The sequence below is a fragment of the Perognathus longimembris genome, chromosome 11 (assembly GCF_023159225.1).
Source record: "Perognathus longimembris pacificus isolate PPM17 chromosome 11, ASM2315922v1, whole genome shotgun sequence".
NCBI lineage: Eukaryota > Metazoa > Chordata > Mammalia > Rodentia > Heteromyidae > Perognathus > Perognathus longimembris.
In genome coordinates this window covers 27,922,786-27,938,794 of record NC_063171.1, presented here as the reverse complement: position 1 = coordinate 27,938,794, position 16,009 = coordinate 27,922,786, and the positions used below count along the sequence as shown (strand labels likewise).

Sequence of the window (16,009 nt, the reverse complement as noted above, 5' to 3'; positions counted from 1 at the left end):
GGCAGAAAAGTCTAAGAGACTATAATTTAGTGGTAGAATGTGTGACTCTGATCCCAGCAGGAAGCCTCGAGTAAATACATCACTGCTCAGGCACCCGCCCAGGTGGGAAACAAGACCCTACTTCAGAAATAACCAGTTGGAAAACAGGGTATAGGCATGGCTCAGGTGATAGAGCACCAGCATGCCAAGCATGAGACCCCAAGTTCAAATTCCAGTGTTGCAAAAATGGGGAAAAGGTAGTACATGTACTCATAGAGTTCATCTTGACATTTTTCTATCAAAAGAGGAATGCTTTCTGGGAAGAGTGATTTCTGAATGTTCAGTGGTCCAAACAGAAGGACACAAACTCTGGGGGTTGGGAATATGACCTAGTGGTAAAGTGCTCGTATTGTATACATGAAGCCCTGGGTTCAATTCCTCAGTACCACATACATAGAAAAAGCCAGAAGTGGCGCTGTGGCTCAAGTGGCAGAGTGCTAGCCTTGAGCAAAAAGAAGCCAAGGACAGTGGTCAGGCCCTGAGTTCAAGCCCCAAGACTGGCAAAAAACAAAACAAAACAAAACAAAAGAAGGACATAAACTGAATCTCTTAGATTAAGGAGCAATCCCATAGTTGAAAAGCAGGAATACTTAATCATCTCAGAGAAAAATCTGGAAGATTAAAGAATGAATTAAATAACCAAATGTGTTAGAGTCACAACAAAAACAATGCAACATTTTAAAGAACGGGGGAAACTGTAAATTTCCTCTCAAATTGTATATATCTACTGGTAGGACTCAGTACTTGGCCTCCTGTGAAGTGGGACTAAGTCAATCACTGTAACTGCTTTCAAGACTGAGCCAAGTGACTGCCTTGTTGGAAATGTAGCTGGAGAGTCACTGTGGAAGATTCATGCCTTGTAGCTCACTTTCTGACTTGTACTAGCATTAACAAAATAGCTCATGATTAAAACCTTGAGCTCTTTTCTCTATAATACCTTCTGAGCCAATTGATGATTTATACTTAATGTTTGTTTTTTTTTTTTTAACAAAGGAAGGGAACAGGGTCAGGAAGCACAAACCTGCAGACATTTACTTTCCAAAAACTCTGTCAGTGAAATCAGAATCATAAGACAACTTAAGTACAACCAAAAAAATGTAGGCAGTTAGTTATAAAATAGGTGTAGAATTTATGACTGTTTCCAAGATTGTTTCTCAACCTACCAGAAAGTCTTATTCCAGAGTGGCTTCTCCATTCTGAGGTATAATTCCCATGGAATGTCATGTGTAATTTACACAATTTATCTCTTAAAATGTTTAGAGAAACTTGTGTAAAATTGGAGTACTTGGACTTCCTTATCGGTGACTTTATCTCAGACATGATCTGCTGCAAGAGTGATTACATGAAGCATTAACTATAGGCAATGAGCCACTTGTCCCTGACAAAAATCCCCTTCCATTAAAAAAAAAAAAAAAAAGAAGCCCAAGCCAGGAAACCTGGATTTCCTCATTTGTTCTGGATGGAAAGTCATGGGCAGACAAAAGCTTTACTTCACCAGGATTGCTTCTGAAACCCAAAACTACTTGTTGGTGTCTTAATTCAAAAAGTTACCCAGAGCTACTCAAGGCTAAATTGGGCAGGGAAAGCCCATTGATTCCTTCTAATATTTCTGTTACGATGAATAGAATTGGGCAATATCAAATTCTTTTTTAATTTTTACCTTCATGATCACCTAATCTTCTTTAGAGTAAATGCAGAGAAGAATGGGGTAGGAGTGGAAGCTCACATATAGTTTATTCCTTCCTTTCCCTTTTCCTTTTCCCCTTGTCTTCCCTTTTTCCCTTTGCATTTCCTTTTCTCTTTCTCCTACATATCTATATCTGTGTCTATATCTGTCTGTCTGTCTATCTATCTATCATCTATTGTGTGTGTGTGCATTTTTAATTTAAGTTTTTATTTTTGCTGGTCCTGGGGCTTAAACCTCTGGGCCTGGGTTCTGTCCTTGAGCCTCTCTCTGCTCAAGGCTAACATGCTCTATCACTTGAGCAACAGGGCCACTTCTAGTTTTCTAGTGGTTAATTTGGAGGTAAGAGTCTCAAGGTTGGCTTTGAACCTTGATCCTCAAACCTCAGCCTCCTGAGTAGCTAGGATTACAGGTGTGAGCCACCCCACCTCTGGCTCATAAATCTTTTTAATCCTGAGGTTCAGCTACACAAAGAATTTGTTGAGTGTACCTGTACTTTTAAGTATGTTCTAACTTCAAGATCAAGATCATCTAAGTTTCCCACCTAGATACTTTCCCTTTGTAATTGGATGCATATTTAGAATTTAACTTCTGCCATGAGTTTGCGGGGCAGTGGTAACACTAAGTTTTCATATCACTACTAGCAAAGTGTAATGTCTGGGTTTTCTCCCCACTAGATTATTTCCAAGCTCCACAAACATTTCCCTTTTGTAACTGAAGTTGCACAACTCGAGTTACTTATTATAATGGAAATGGGATATTACTTAGAATGGCAATATTCTAAGTAGAGTTACACAGCAACAGCACTATGACTCATAGTGCTGCTTAGGATGCTCTGATTTTCTCCAAACCCCTCATATGTCACTCTTCAGTGTCATCACTGTCCTCCAAAATGTGGAGAGGTAGAGAGCTCTTCCTGAGCCTGGGAGATTCCACTTTGGCTATGTATTGAATCAAACAGGAGGTCAATGAAGGAGCTACTTTCAGGGATCCAGAACCAGAATGGTTCAGGGAATTCATGTGCTGATGTGCTTGGGGGCTACCAACTTTGTGTGCTTAGTCCTTACCCTAGAGATATTTACAGGCCACTGGTAGTAGCTCCTATCATGTAAAAGTCAGAGAATATTCAATGGAATAAATAGATTTTAAATGGGCCAGTTGTCCTTCCTATTAGAGGTAAGTTGCCAGGTAGATTAGGGCTTTATAGTTCATTTTTCTTCTTACTTCCTCTTATTGTTGTGTTCTTATTCATTTTATCCTCATGTTTTCTACCAAATTATTTCTAAATATTCAACGTCTGTGTGTGTGTGCGTGTGTGTGTGTGTGTTTGTGTGTGTGTGTGTACACGAATACCAGAACTGGGCCTTGAAGTCAGGCCATTGCTTGGCATTTCTTGCTGAAGTCTGCTGCTCTATCAGTTGAACCACTTCTGGATTTTTGCTGGTTATTTCAATATAAGTCTCTCGAATTTGTCTACTAGGGCAGGCTTCAAACCAGGATCCTCAGACCTCAGGCTCCTGAATAGCTAGGATTACAGGTATGAGCCATCAGTGCCTGCCCTAAGGTATATTTTTTTTCATAAGAAAAATGATGTCTGAATTTTACTTTAAACATGGTGACTATAAGAAAATATACATGAATGGCAATATTTTAAAGAAACTTAGTTAAAAGTTAACCTTTTCGGGCTGGGGATATGGCAAGAGTGCTTGCCTCGTATACATAAAGCCCTGGGTTCGATTCCCCAGCACCACTTATATAGAAAATGGCCAGAAGTGGTGCTGTGGCTCAAGTGGCAGAGTGCTAGCCTTGAGCAAAAAAAGAAAAAAAAAAAAAAGCCAGGGACAGTGCTCAGGCCCTGAGTCCAAGGCCCAGGACTGGCAAAAAAAAAAAAAAGTTAACCTTTTCTAGATTGTAAGTAAAAATATATGGATTAAGTAAATATGACCAGGATCATAAAGGAGGATGAGCTAAGTTCACAGATGGTCTTCAAGTGGATTCCCCAATCAGAATTCCTTGCTCTAATCTAGCCTAAATATTTTAAGGGCATGCACAAACATGGTGACATCATTGTCTTTTTCATACCCGTCTCAGCAGCTGCAACAGCTGTAGCATCTTTAAACTTGTGGGTTATATATTGAACTTTTGATATTTAGGACTATACAGAAGTTTCTGGAGATATCAGACATTTGATAGAGCAGATATGGCATAGGAGCCTTAGGCAAAATTACTTCAGTGGGGACTAAGCAGATACAGTGTGAGTAAATACAGTATAGAAAGTTAGGGTGGAGAAAAACTCTTCAAAGAGAACTCAACAATGCATGCTTCACTTCAGTGTACGGCTAGAGCACACATGGGAGGGGTGGTAAGGCCTCTGACAGGTGGCAGGGGAAGTGAGTTGACAGATGAGCCTTGGATTTCTGGAAAACTTTGTCTTTATCTTAGCTCACAGAGGCAGATGGGAAAGCAACAGATGTGAGAAACAGCAGTGCGTCTCAGGGAAGATTAAATGGTAGAGGAAACAGGGATCGCATTACCAAATAAGATGGGAAGGAAAGCTGTGCATCCAAGTGGGACTAGATGGAATGACCAGGTGGAGCGGGGGGTCTGAAGTGTGAGGGGATATTGTACTGAAGGAGTCACTGTCAAGCAGTTGCAGTGGGCAAGTAGAGATCCCATTAGTTGATGTTAATAATGAGTGCTTCCTTTGTGAGTTAGCAGTGTAGTACCATTGAGAGTAAGAAAATGAAACGTTTCATTTTGAGATGCATAGAGCATTCAATCTCAGAATTGGTGGGCTGTTGAAAATATCGTGATGACTTAGCAGAACGGACTAAGGTTCAGGAAGAGTTTGGATCATGCAAAAATCAAATAGATCATGGCATGTTACCTTTCATTGGCTTTTTCCTGTGCCACTCACTTTAATTCTCCTTTACAGATACAACAGAGGTAGTGGCAGTATTCGTAAAAAAAATATTATTATGGGAATTGTTTACACTATATACCCAAGTATCAGGAAACATTTATATAAGAAAGTAGCCAGTAAGATTTCTGATCTATATGTAAAATATCCCTTTTCTGTGGCAGTATTAGGATTTGAAATCAAGGCCTTGCCACTTGCTAGACTGGCACTCAACCACTTGGACCATACTTATATCCCTGTTGTGTGTGAGAACATGCATCTGCATATGTGTACTTGTCCTGGGGCAATTGAACTCAGGGCCTGGGCACTGCCCCTCAGCTTTTTTGCTCAAGGGCAGTGCTCTACCACTTGAGCCGCAGCTCTACTTCCAGCTTTTTGGTGGTTGATGGAGGTAAGAGTCTTATGGACTTTCCTGTCCAAGGTGGCGTCAAACTGTGATCCTCAGATCTCAGCCTCCTGAGTAGCTAAGGTTGCATTCATGAGCTACCAGCGCCCAGCTTGCCAGTTATTTCTGAGATAGAATCTCACGAACTTTTCTGCCCAGGCTGGCCTGGAACCATGATCATTCTGCTCTTAGATTCCTGAATAGCTAGTTAAAGCACATAGTAATCACAGTACTATTAATAAAAGGGAAGGGATTCTCTAAGAGCAGAAATTTCTTTGGGAAAAAAATTCCTACATGTTTACTCACTCCGCAATCCCTAGTTAAATATTGACTGTGATTTCTGTGTCTAGTAATGTTTTTCTTTCAGATATCTCATAAAGCTCATCTCCTTGTCTTTTTTTAAGTCAATAGCCTTCTTGTGAGATGTTTTGTCTTTTCTTTTTAAGTTGTGTGCACGTGCACGCGTGCGTGCGCACCCACACACACCACCTAAGACTGTCATTGACTCACATACCCCATCTTATACTTATTTTTCACTCTCTAATATTCCAAGAAAAATAATGTATCTCCTTTATTATTTGTATCCACCACTAGAAAGCAAACTGAGGGCAGGGACTTGGCAGGTTTTGTTCAATGCATGAAATAGACTTTATTACATAGTAGGACCCCACTGATGTTTGTTAATCATTAAGTACCTGGGGGATTCTTGGCTGACTTGGGTATATTATTGAAGTAGGAATGGATAAACTCAAAGTCAGAAATGTAATGATTTTTTTCTAGTACTGGGGTTTTGAACTTGACATACCTCCAGTCTTTTTGTTTGTTTGTTTTAGTTATTTTCCAGATAGGCTCTCCTGCTGTTTTCCTGGGCTGGCTTCAGACTCATTTTGTTGCCCATGCCTTCCATATAGCTGGGGTTACTATAAGCATGTGCCACCACATGTGGCTTATCCTTTGAGAATAAGACATCACTTTTTAAAAATACTTATTGAACAGGTGATGAGCAGGGGGGTTGCAGTTATATAAGTAAGGTAATGATTACATTTGTTTTTATTTTTACACACTGTTGCCCCATCCTTCATTCTCTCCTGCTCACTGCTCCCAACTCCCCTCACCCCTTGTTGTAAGGTTGATAGCCAGCCTAGTGTCAAGTGAATGTCATCATTGGGTTAGTTCATCTGTTCACCTGCTGTTCTGTGTTTCCCTTTCCATTCCCCTGGTCAAATAATCTTGTATACCAGACATGAGGTACAGAAATTTAAGAGAAATGAAAAACATTAAAAAAGTACATACAGGATACAATAAAACCCTCTTTTTTCCATATCTTGGAATTCATGTTGATATACTTCATTATATATGATCCTTTGTATTAAGCAGTTGGATTGTTGAGAGCCTTTGTTAAGAATATCATAGACATATGCTAGCTCTTACAAATGAGAGAAACCATGCAACCTACTTTTCTTTGGGTTTGGCTTACTTCACTTAATATAAATTTTTCCAGGTCTTTCCATTTCCTCATGAATGAGGCATTGCCTTCTGGACATTTACCAAAATGATCACAAACAAGGCCATACTAAAGTTACCAGTACAATCATGTCCATTGCAGCATTATTTACCATAGCTAATATATAGAACCAACCCAGATGCCCCTTGATAGATGAATGGATTAAGAATATGTAGTATATATACACAGTGGAGTCCTATTCCTCCATTAGAAAGAATGAGACCTCACTTATTTTTTTTTGGCCTAAAAAAGCCTTGCCTACTTAGTTTTGATTTTTTTTTTCAAATTTGCCTAATCTTAAAAATCACTTGGGATACTGGATACCAGGCTTTGCCCATGGGAAGAAGAAAATAGCAATAAGTTGATGAAAGAATCATTGGCATACTAAAGGCAGTGTATATCAAGGGCAATGCCTATAAGTGACAGAAAAGAACAAGGAGGCAGGAGGCCGAACAGAGGAGTGTAGAGAGAGGACAGGAGTCGAGTGAGTGAGTGAGTGAGGTCATTGTTGGTGGTGGGCAGTCACTTGCACTTGTCTCCCACATAAAAAGGAAGAATTGGATCTTTTGGTTTGGGCCAAGAATCAGATATGTTTAACAAGAGAAAAACAAAACCATATTTAGGGGTTTGCTTTGTTGGATTTTATTATTGACGATGGCGCCAAAGAACCAACATACAACCACTTGAACTAAATAGAACATGAACAGAGTTCTAAACATTCAAACATGTGATGAAGAGAAAATTCCAAAAGAGACGTAACTTGGTCATTCATTGAAAACTAGTACACAAACAAAATCTAGGGAAAGGATGTATTTACATTCCCTGTTCTTTTGTATTAGGTATCAGTTTCTTTTTCTGTCTAATTATAAGCAAAACCAATCAACTTGTCTCACTTAAATTGCAGCCTTTTTCTAGATACATCTGCAGGCCCATTATGAACCCATTCTGTATATGCAAAAATCCCCATAGAGCCTGTAATATTTACCATTTAGTCCTTCTACTTCTTTGCATTCATTGAAACCTGATTTTCCTCTCAGAATATCATATCTTCAAAAACATTTCAATGAGCAACTCTTTTTTTTTCCATTACTACATCTCCTCTTGAATATCTCAGACTCAAATTAATCCAAATGAAATACATGGCTTACTCTGAATGCAAGACTCTTCTTCATCGGCCATTTCCTATCTCAAAGAACATTACTCCAGGGCCATCTAATTACTCAATACTATTTAGTTTGGCCTTCTGCATAGCTTTCAAAGGCATACTTTTTCCTCTTCCTACTCAACAACCATCTTAGACCAGGCTACCTTTGGCTTCCTTTACTATGGTAGCAGCTTGCTCCCTGCTCTTCTGTGTGCTTTCTGCCTGTTCTCTTTGGTTTTGGAATGACCTCCAGCTGGAGATGTAGCTCCCATCCATCAGTTCCTTGATAATCCCCACCAACATCAGCCGTTTCATTACTTTTTATCTGGAGTATCGGAGCAGCTAGCACTTGAGCTTTCCACCTATGCTGTCTTCTGTTTGCATAATATGTTAATGTTGGCGTAACTTTCATGAAGTGTACATGTTCCCCAACTGCTTTGTTCCTCAGTGAATGAAATCCAAGCTTCTTAGCCTCTTAACTTTTGCCTACCAAACACTCCCCAACTTGAAAGACCCTCAAAGGTTTTCTGGCCTCCCTTTCGACCAGTGATATCCATCTGTCCTTTGGACCAACATAGACTTAATTTCACTTCTTGCTGGAGAGTAGACATCCTTGTTAGCAAAGTCTTGCTACGTTTTGTGCAGCAGACACACCTTGCAGGATCCCTTGCTCATGGCAAAAATCTCACTATATTTAATGCATTTTGGTACGTTGGATTGGGGTCTCAAAAAAGGGCTAAATCTCTGCATTCATTTTAATGTTTTAGAATTCCATGGTAATCAAATAGAAACCACCTCACATAGGAAAGTATAACTATCCTCCGTTTAGTTTCAAGCCAGGTCTCTTTACCACCAGAGAAGAAGAAAGAGGATTAAGCTGAAATTAATGTTTTGATGAAGATGAGGCAGATGGTAAATTAACCCGAAGGAAACAACCGAAAAAATATAATAGTCAGCTTGCCACATGCTAGCAACTGAGACTCTTCATGATTGATGTGCAGTGACTTGGAAATTCTCTTCAGGGAAAACTGCATTTTCTTTGCTTATTCACATACATTGTGAGCCATAGATTAATTTCAAAACAAGAACTTAAAGTTATAAGGTAACCCCAGACATCAGCTCAGTTTGTGGTTTTCAGACATTTTTTTTCCTCTTCATGTTTATTTTGAAGCATTAGAACCCTTTATTCAAACCCTTTATTCAATCAAAAGCTCCTATGAAATCCCATTTCATAAAATAAATACAAGTGAGGTTGTTTTGAATAAAGTTGGGTGGGAACCTGGGGACCAGCCCTTTTGCCTTAGGCTCCCCATTTCCTTCCAGGGTGGCCATGTTAGAGCATCCAGAGAAATCTTGGGACATTGAAGATCACAATTTGAAACCAAGGGCCTGAATTGCACTCTCATTTCTTACAGGAATAAACAGGTTCTGAGAGAGCACAAGATACAGGCCACACCTCCAAACTGGCCAGCAGGAGAACCAGGGCACTGAATGGATTGTCTGCTGTCTAATCCAATATTCTCCTATTGCTCCTTGTTACTGCCTTTGGTTATGGCTCCTTCAACTCACCTAGACTTTGTTTTTCCTTGTTTCCCGTGTCAGCCTATGTGAGCAAACGGGCCTTCTGAACTTAAGTGTTTTTTTTTTTTTTTTTTTTTGGCCAGTCCTGGGGCTTGGACTCAGGGCCTCATGTATATGAGGCAAGCACTCTTGCCACTAGGCCATATCCCCAGCCCCTGAACTTATTAAGTGTTTTGATACCTTCTTTTACCTCGCAACTATTATGATATATATATATATGTATCCATATTTTTCTGGCCTAATTCCATAGCCTTTTTCCTAGTATGGTACCATATTTTTATGTAAAATGCATTACCATATTAGAAGCATGTCAACAGACAATTCTAACAACCATGTTTCATCTTAGTTTTTGTAGGGAACTTAGAAAAATAAAGGTTTACAAACAACTGAACCACACATACACACACACACACAAATCACTCACAAGGCAAGAGTGTGTGTGTGTGTGTGTGTGTGTGTGTGTGTGTGTGTGTGTATTGGTTGGTTACCTGTCAGAATGAGTTTACCCAGGTGAGCATTATTTACTTTTTTTTTTTTTTTTGCCAGTCCCGGGCCTTGGACTCAGGCCCTGAGCACTGTCCCTGGCTTCTTTTTGCTCAAGGTTAGCACTCTGCCATTTGAGCCACGGCGCCACTTCTGGCTGTTTTCTATATATGTGGTGCTGGGGAATTGAACCCAGGGCTTCATGTATGCGAGGCAAGCTCTCTTGCCTCTAGGCCATATCCCCAGCTCCCATTATTCACTTTTTGTTGAGTTCATTTCCAAATATTTCTTAGTGAATATCCTTATCCACTTAACAATTGATTTGAGAACAATCCCATGTTCTGTATCCAATGCATTTTTTAAAATTCCATCAAAAGTTGTCACCAGAAACTTCTTTTGCCACATTCCAGCTGTACCTCAGAATCTTATAACAATGATTCCAAAATAACACCTCACCTATATATGTGCAGTTTCCATGGAACCCAGTTTGGTAATTTATTTTGCAATAAATTATCCAGTGAGGTAGACTTTTTAGCATTTCTTACCTAAGAAGAAGAAACACAGCTGGGTAGTCTCTGTGTATTCAGACTCCCTGAGGATAAGAAAAACTCTTAACTCAAACAATGATTATGCCAGATTCTCATTCAACCAACAAACCAAGGAGACATATTATGTTCAGAAATCTACAACCAGAAATATTTCACTCTCGAGTGTCTTATTATTTAGTAGGTGACATAGATGCAAAACAAACTGAAACATTTGTTCTGAAACAGTGTAATCTGACAGACTGCACAACCAAATGGCAATTAAGTAGCAGATGGATGTGTACCTGTCTGTATCATCATTAGCGATTACTTGTACATATTCTAAGCTCCTATCATAGGAGGCACGTGAGCACTCAAAAGTAAGCCCAGATGAAGCAGGGTTTCTATTTCCAATACCTGTGAACTCAGAGCCTCACAGTTCCTTGGCTTGCTTTCTCAGCTAGTACCCTACCACTTGAGCCATAGCCCAGCTTTTACTGCTTATTTTGAAGAGGCAGACTCATGGACTTTCTGCCTGAGTTGGTTTTGAACCACAATCCTCTAGATCTTAGTCTCTTGAATAGCTTAGATTATAGGTGTGCAGCTAACTCTTCAGTTAACTCTTCCCCCCACTGACTTATGTGTATGTGGTCTGTAGTTTCTAACTTCAAGAGCCATTTTTGGAATTTAAAATCTCAAATGATTACTAAGTTTTAGAGATGATCTTAAATTGACACGCTGACATTCTTTTTACAGCTACTTAAACCTTTAAAAATTAGGAGAAAATAATTGAGTTCATGGTATGGTATAATAACTATATCATGGTCTTGGATATAACTCTGTGGTAGAGCATGTAGCTAGCAGGTACAGAGCCTTGGCTTAATCTCTAGAACCAAACAACCCTGTATCCTTAATCAATTTGTATATGCATATTATAATAAAACTGATTATTGCAATACACACATACTGCCCCCCCCCTCTGGATCCTAGAACTTGTAGTTTCTTCACACAAATACCCTGGTAAGGAGAATGTGTTGCTTCTTTTGCTGCTGAAGCTGTAAGTGCCACACCTTTCCCATCTTCTGCTGCTGCTGCTTCTTATCTAAGGTAATAGAAACTCTTGTGCTTTGCTTTTGCCCTTGCTCAAAGCTTCTTCTCCAGTGGTACTGAAGGATTTATTGTTGTTTTGTTGTGCTTTTAATTCACAAGGGAAGTTAAAATTCTCAGTTCTTGTTTAACCTGAAACTTTGGTGATCACACTACTATGTTGGTGTTAGATGGTCTGTGTTCTGGGAACTCTGTGTTCTCTCCTGAGAATGAGCTAGGCTTATGTGTACAGACAGTTTTACACACAAAACCACTGCTCTCAGGACACATCTCCAAACAAGGGTTTTCTCCACTGGATCAAACAGTGGATGTGACAGATGAAACCATGCCTAGGATACCACTACTGAAAGGCCACTAAGGCTCTTCCTCTCTTCCTCACCTAGAACCTGCTCATGGGAATATGGTACACCGAGTATAAACTAGACTAGTGTTCACTAGAGCTGTGGCTTCTTCCTTTCATGCTACTGTATAGCTGTATTTCATAAGTTTGTGTATTGTTTCAAGAAGCTGATGGTTTGGAGTAGAATCCTGGTACTCTGTTGACTTTAAAGAAGTGTCATGTTTAGCCACTCCATCCCACTACCATATAGGACAAATGTCATTTGAAAAGAAGGATGAATATGTGTGAAAGAAGTGTTTTTAAAAGCTAGACTGTTCTGTTAAGTGAAAGTTCTTTCTTACATGTAGTTTCATTTTCATTATTCCAGGTTGAGGGTTCAAGTATCCATGGGGCATGTCTCCTGCCACAGCTATAGTATTTCTGAACGTGCTTACTTGTCTTTAACCCTATCTAGTTTGCTCCAGTTATGCTTCTGTTCCCATCACTCACCAAAAGGCGGCTTCTGATTGGTGATCAGTTTCCTGTAAATTGGCACATGCAGTAGTTATTTTTTATCTATATCTTACTACATTTCTCAAATGTAGTGAATATCCTGATCTTCTCCTCAGATAACTCATTCTCTTCTTGGTTTCTATAACATATTCCTGTTCTCTCTCTCTCTCTCTCCCTCTCTCTCTCTCTCTCTCTCTCTCTCTCTCTCTGTGTCTTGCTGTCTCTCTCTCTCCTCTCTCCTTCCACCGTCTTTTTTCTAGTTTTTCTTCTTTGCTTGCACCTTTATTTATTAGAGTAGCCTAGACTTGCTCTTCCTCTGTCTCTCACACATACTCTCTGAACTCATGTAATCTTTTGCCCCTAAATACCATTGTATGAAGACACAGTTACACCTTCAAAATCCAAATTCTATATGTGGAGCCAACATAACGTGTGTGTGAATATGTGTGTGTGTGTGTGTGTGTGTAGATATACACACAAAATTTTCTTTTTTAATTTTTTTTTTATCATTTTTATACTTCTTCCCTTGTTTTCTCTCTCCTGACTCCCTCCCCCACAAGTTGTATAGTTTATTTTCAACATTGTGTCTAATGAGTATCATTGTTGCATTAGTTCACCCCAAAACTTTCTTAATCAAAAACCAGTCTACTAGTTCCACAACCTTCATCATCTTGGTCATAGATCCTACTAGTTGGATCCTATTAGTTGGAACCCCAGAAGTCCACTTTATGGTACTTTCATTTTTCTCCTCTACATCCTACTGAACTAGCTGCTCTAGAATACAAGTCCTTGATTTTCTGTCTCTCTTAATCTCTACCATGTTTTACCATCATGACTTCCTTTTGCATTGTTTACTTTCTAAATACTCTCTCAAAAATATGGATTTCAGTTCATGTAAGGCAAAATAAGATGCTTACATGTAGTTTTCTGCACAAGAATATCAACATAAAACACATTTTCTCGAAATGGCAATTTATAATTGAGGCTTACTGTAATACCAGCATATCTGGTTGTAGTGAGGAGCAGACATGGTGTGAAATTAATTTATTAACTCTCAAAAATACAGTGATTTTTTTCATGAATAAGTTGATGTTATTCAGTAGTCATGGATCATATGTCTTGTACATAATTGGATTCTGTGAGTATAAAGAAAAAAACAGGAGCTACTTGGGTATAAAAAGATCATTTCCCAGGAGACCGATGGATGAATATGTAAATATGTATGCAGTGAATTGAGTACAAAAAGCTGTGCCTGGCTGGGATAAGGAAGAGGCCATACCATCTGTCAGTCACTCAAGCAAATACATAGGACTTTTCCTTCCTCCCTTTCCCTTTTGCTGATTCCATGTCAGAGACTGACAGCCCTTTCTGTAAGGGACAAATAGTACTTTAGGGTTTACAGACCAGGTACTGTTTCCTTTCCTTGTTGTGTTCCTCCTCCTCTATTTCTATTTTCCTCTTCTTTCTCTTGTTCCTTTTTCCTCCTCTTCCTTTTTTCTTCCTTGGCTTTCTTCGATGTTTTATCCTGCTATTGCCTCCTTTTCTCTTTCTCCAACTCTTCACTCCTTTCTTCTTTCTCCTTCACCTTCTTTATATAATCTATTAAGAAGATAAAAACAACTCTTAGATGTTGGGACCACAAAATCATAAGCCAAGTCCAGATATAATCGTCAGGACTGAAGTTTGTCAACCACTGCTCTATTTAAAACCCATCCCCAAATTTAAGTAAGTCTTAATTATAATCTTAGCAGGAAGAACCCACCACTCTCCTTCCTGTTTGGTGAGGAATAGCCAAGTTATCTTTTTCAATGAGTCATGCTATGTCTCCTGTCAAGGAATATGTCCTAGGTGAACCTACAAAAGTAAAGAGTTGCAACATTTCTTTGAAGAATTGGGAGTTGAGGGGAAAGATAGGATTTCCAAGAAGACAATATAATTCTAACTATGTTAGTTTTATTTTGAACAAATGCTATTACTTGTTAACATGGGTATTTCAAAATAAACACAATATGAGATTCACCACTTTATATAATGATTAGGATTCATACTGAGCTGTAATTCAATAAAAATGGTTACATTTAATTTTGAATTTTCTACTAAATACTTAAGCATAGAGTGAGGGAAGGAGGAGCAAATAGAGGAAGAACAACATGTTCTCTTTTTCCTCCTTCTGTCCTGTTTACTACTACCCCTTCCTCATCTTCTCCTAATTCCTCCTCCTTCTCTCTAAAGTGGGACAAAAGTAGACACTACATTGTTCATCTTCTTTGGGCTGCCTTGGAGTTTTGTTGGTGTGGCCCTCAATGTCCTAACCTTTCCCCATGTCATTTGGAAGTCTGATATGAACATGGGCAGTACCTCACTTCCCTAATGTTCCTGGCGATTTACTTCTTGAGGATTTGTGAATGTGATGCATCTTTTCTTACCTGGGTACATTTTATGGCCAAAGTTTTCCCTTCTTTTCCTCTGTTTCCCTTATTCTTTCTTTCATGGAGGGTCCAACTTTGTTGTGTGTTAAACCTCCATATCTCTAATTCTCCCACAGCTTTATTTTTGAGCCACATCAACTTAGTATTTTACCAACCTAGCTTCTTAAAGAAAGCAGATAATTTGCAGCAAAAAATTAAATGCAGGTTCAATTATACATGTCATTATGAATTAGACCAATGCCATTGAGATTGTTTCAAGAACCCCTCATTTAAACAGTACTTTTTCTCCCTGAAAAGATGAAAATGCTATTACAACTAGTGCCTCTTTGTTCCCATAAAGCTAGGTTTATTTGTTTTCTTTCTTCAAGTAAAGGACGGAGGTTAGGTGTTATTATCACTGCTTCCCATATGGTGAAATTGGAGCATAAGCAGGAACACAGCCTCCCACAGGACACCCCGTGTCTGCTTAGTGCTGAGGGCCTCCCAGGCTGAGAGCCAGATCCGCCATTCCTTCTTGGTCTTGCTGAGGACTGTTATAAACTCAAGCAATTTCTAAAACTTTACTCCCACTTATAAGTCAAGGCCATTTGTTTTGTTCCTATTTCGAATGCATCAGACCTTTTAGGAGAATTTGAAATATACTTTTCCTAAACCAGTGTTTCTTTAACTTGGATATTGTACAACCTCACTTTTTAAAAGTGAGAATCTTATTTTATTTATTAATCTTTGGAGGAAACAAACACTGCTTTCCACAGTGGCTACATACACCATTCCACATTTTTACCAATACTGTGTAGGCAACCCCACTCTTAAAGATGAGTCTGCATTAATTTGGAATACAGAACCATTTTTTTTCTTATTATTTAAATATGTAAGAACAGAAAATTGATTTATTTTACAGATCTCCCAAACTTAGAAACACCATATGCTAAATTGGTACATTAAAAATGCATGCCAAAATAACAGTTGAAATTCAAGCAGAAGCATATTGCTGATAAACTTGAGCAGATTGACAATAATCCTTGAGATGTGATGTTCGTTTAGGTTACAGAATTCGCTAATCAACGGAAATGTGGTCTGGGTGCTAGGTTCTCTAGACTGATGACTCTGGTCTCTAACCTCTGCAGATTTCTCCTCTTAGAATACAGTACTTCTCACTAGAGTACTGAATTTTCATTTGGAGGAAAGGACATAACTGATGTACTGATCTCTCTCTCTCTCTCTTTTTCTTTCTCTCTGTTCCATTTATGACTACACTCTAAATAAATGACCACTACTTGGTGCAAATGCAAACGCAGGCACAAAAACTAAATGGCAGTGTTTCGTGTATAACATGGTCCCACAGACAATTCTGAAAATCCATTATACTAATTTCAT

At 38.9% G+C, this 16,009-nt stretch overlaps 1 protein-coding gene and 1 long non-coding RNA gene across 11 annotated transcripts in view; both read left to right on the top strand.

Annotated features, from left to right (window-relative positions):
• LOC125360267 overlaps nucleotides 1-5,685 on the top strand; it is a 28,312-nt gene extending 22,627 nt beyond the window's left edge. Inside the window, exons 2-3 of the long non-coding RNA XR_007212673.1 lie at nucleotides 2,509-2,512; nucleotides 5,523-5,685. This is a non-coding gene — a long non-coding RNA (uncharacterized LOC125360267). The remainder of the gene's footprint in view (nucleotides 1-2,508; nucleotides 2,513-5,522) is intronic.
• Nucleotides 1-16,009, top strand: part of Dnm3 (dynamin 3) — a 492,945-nt gene that overhangs the window by 310,749 nt on the left and 166,187 nt on the right. The gene's annotated exons all lie outside the window — the stretch shown is intronic.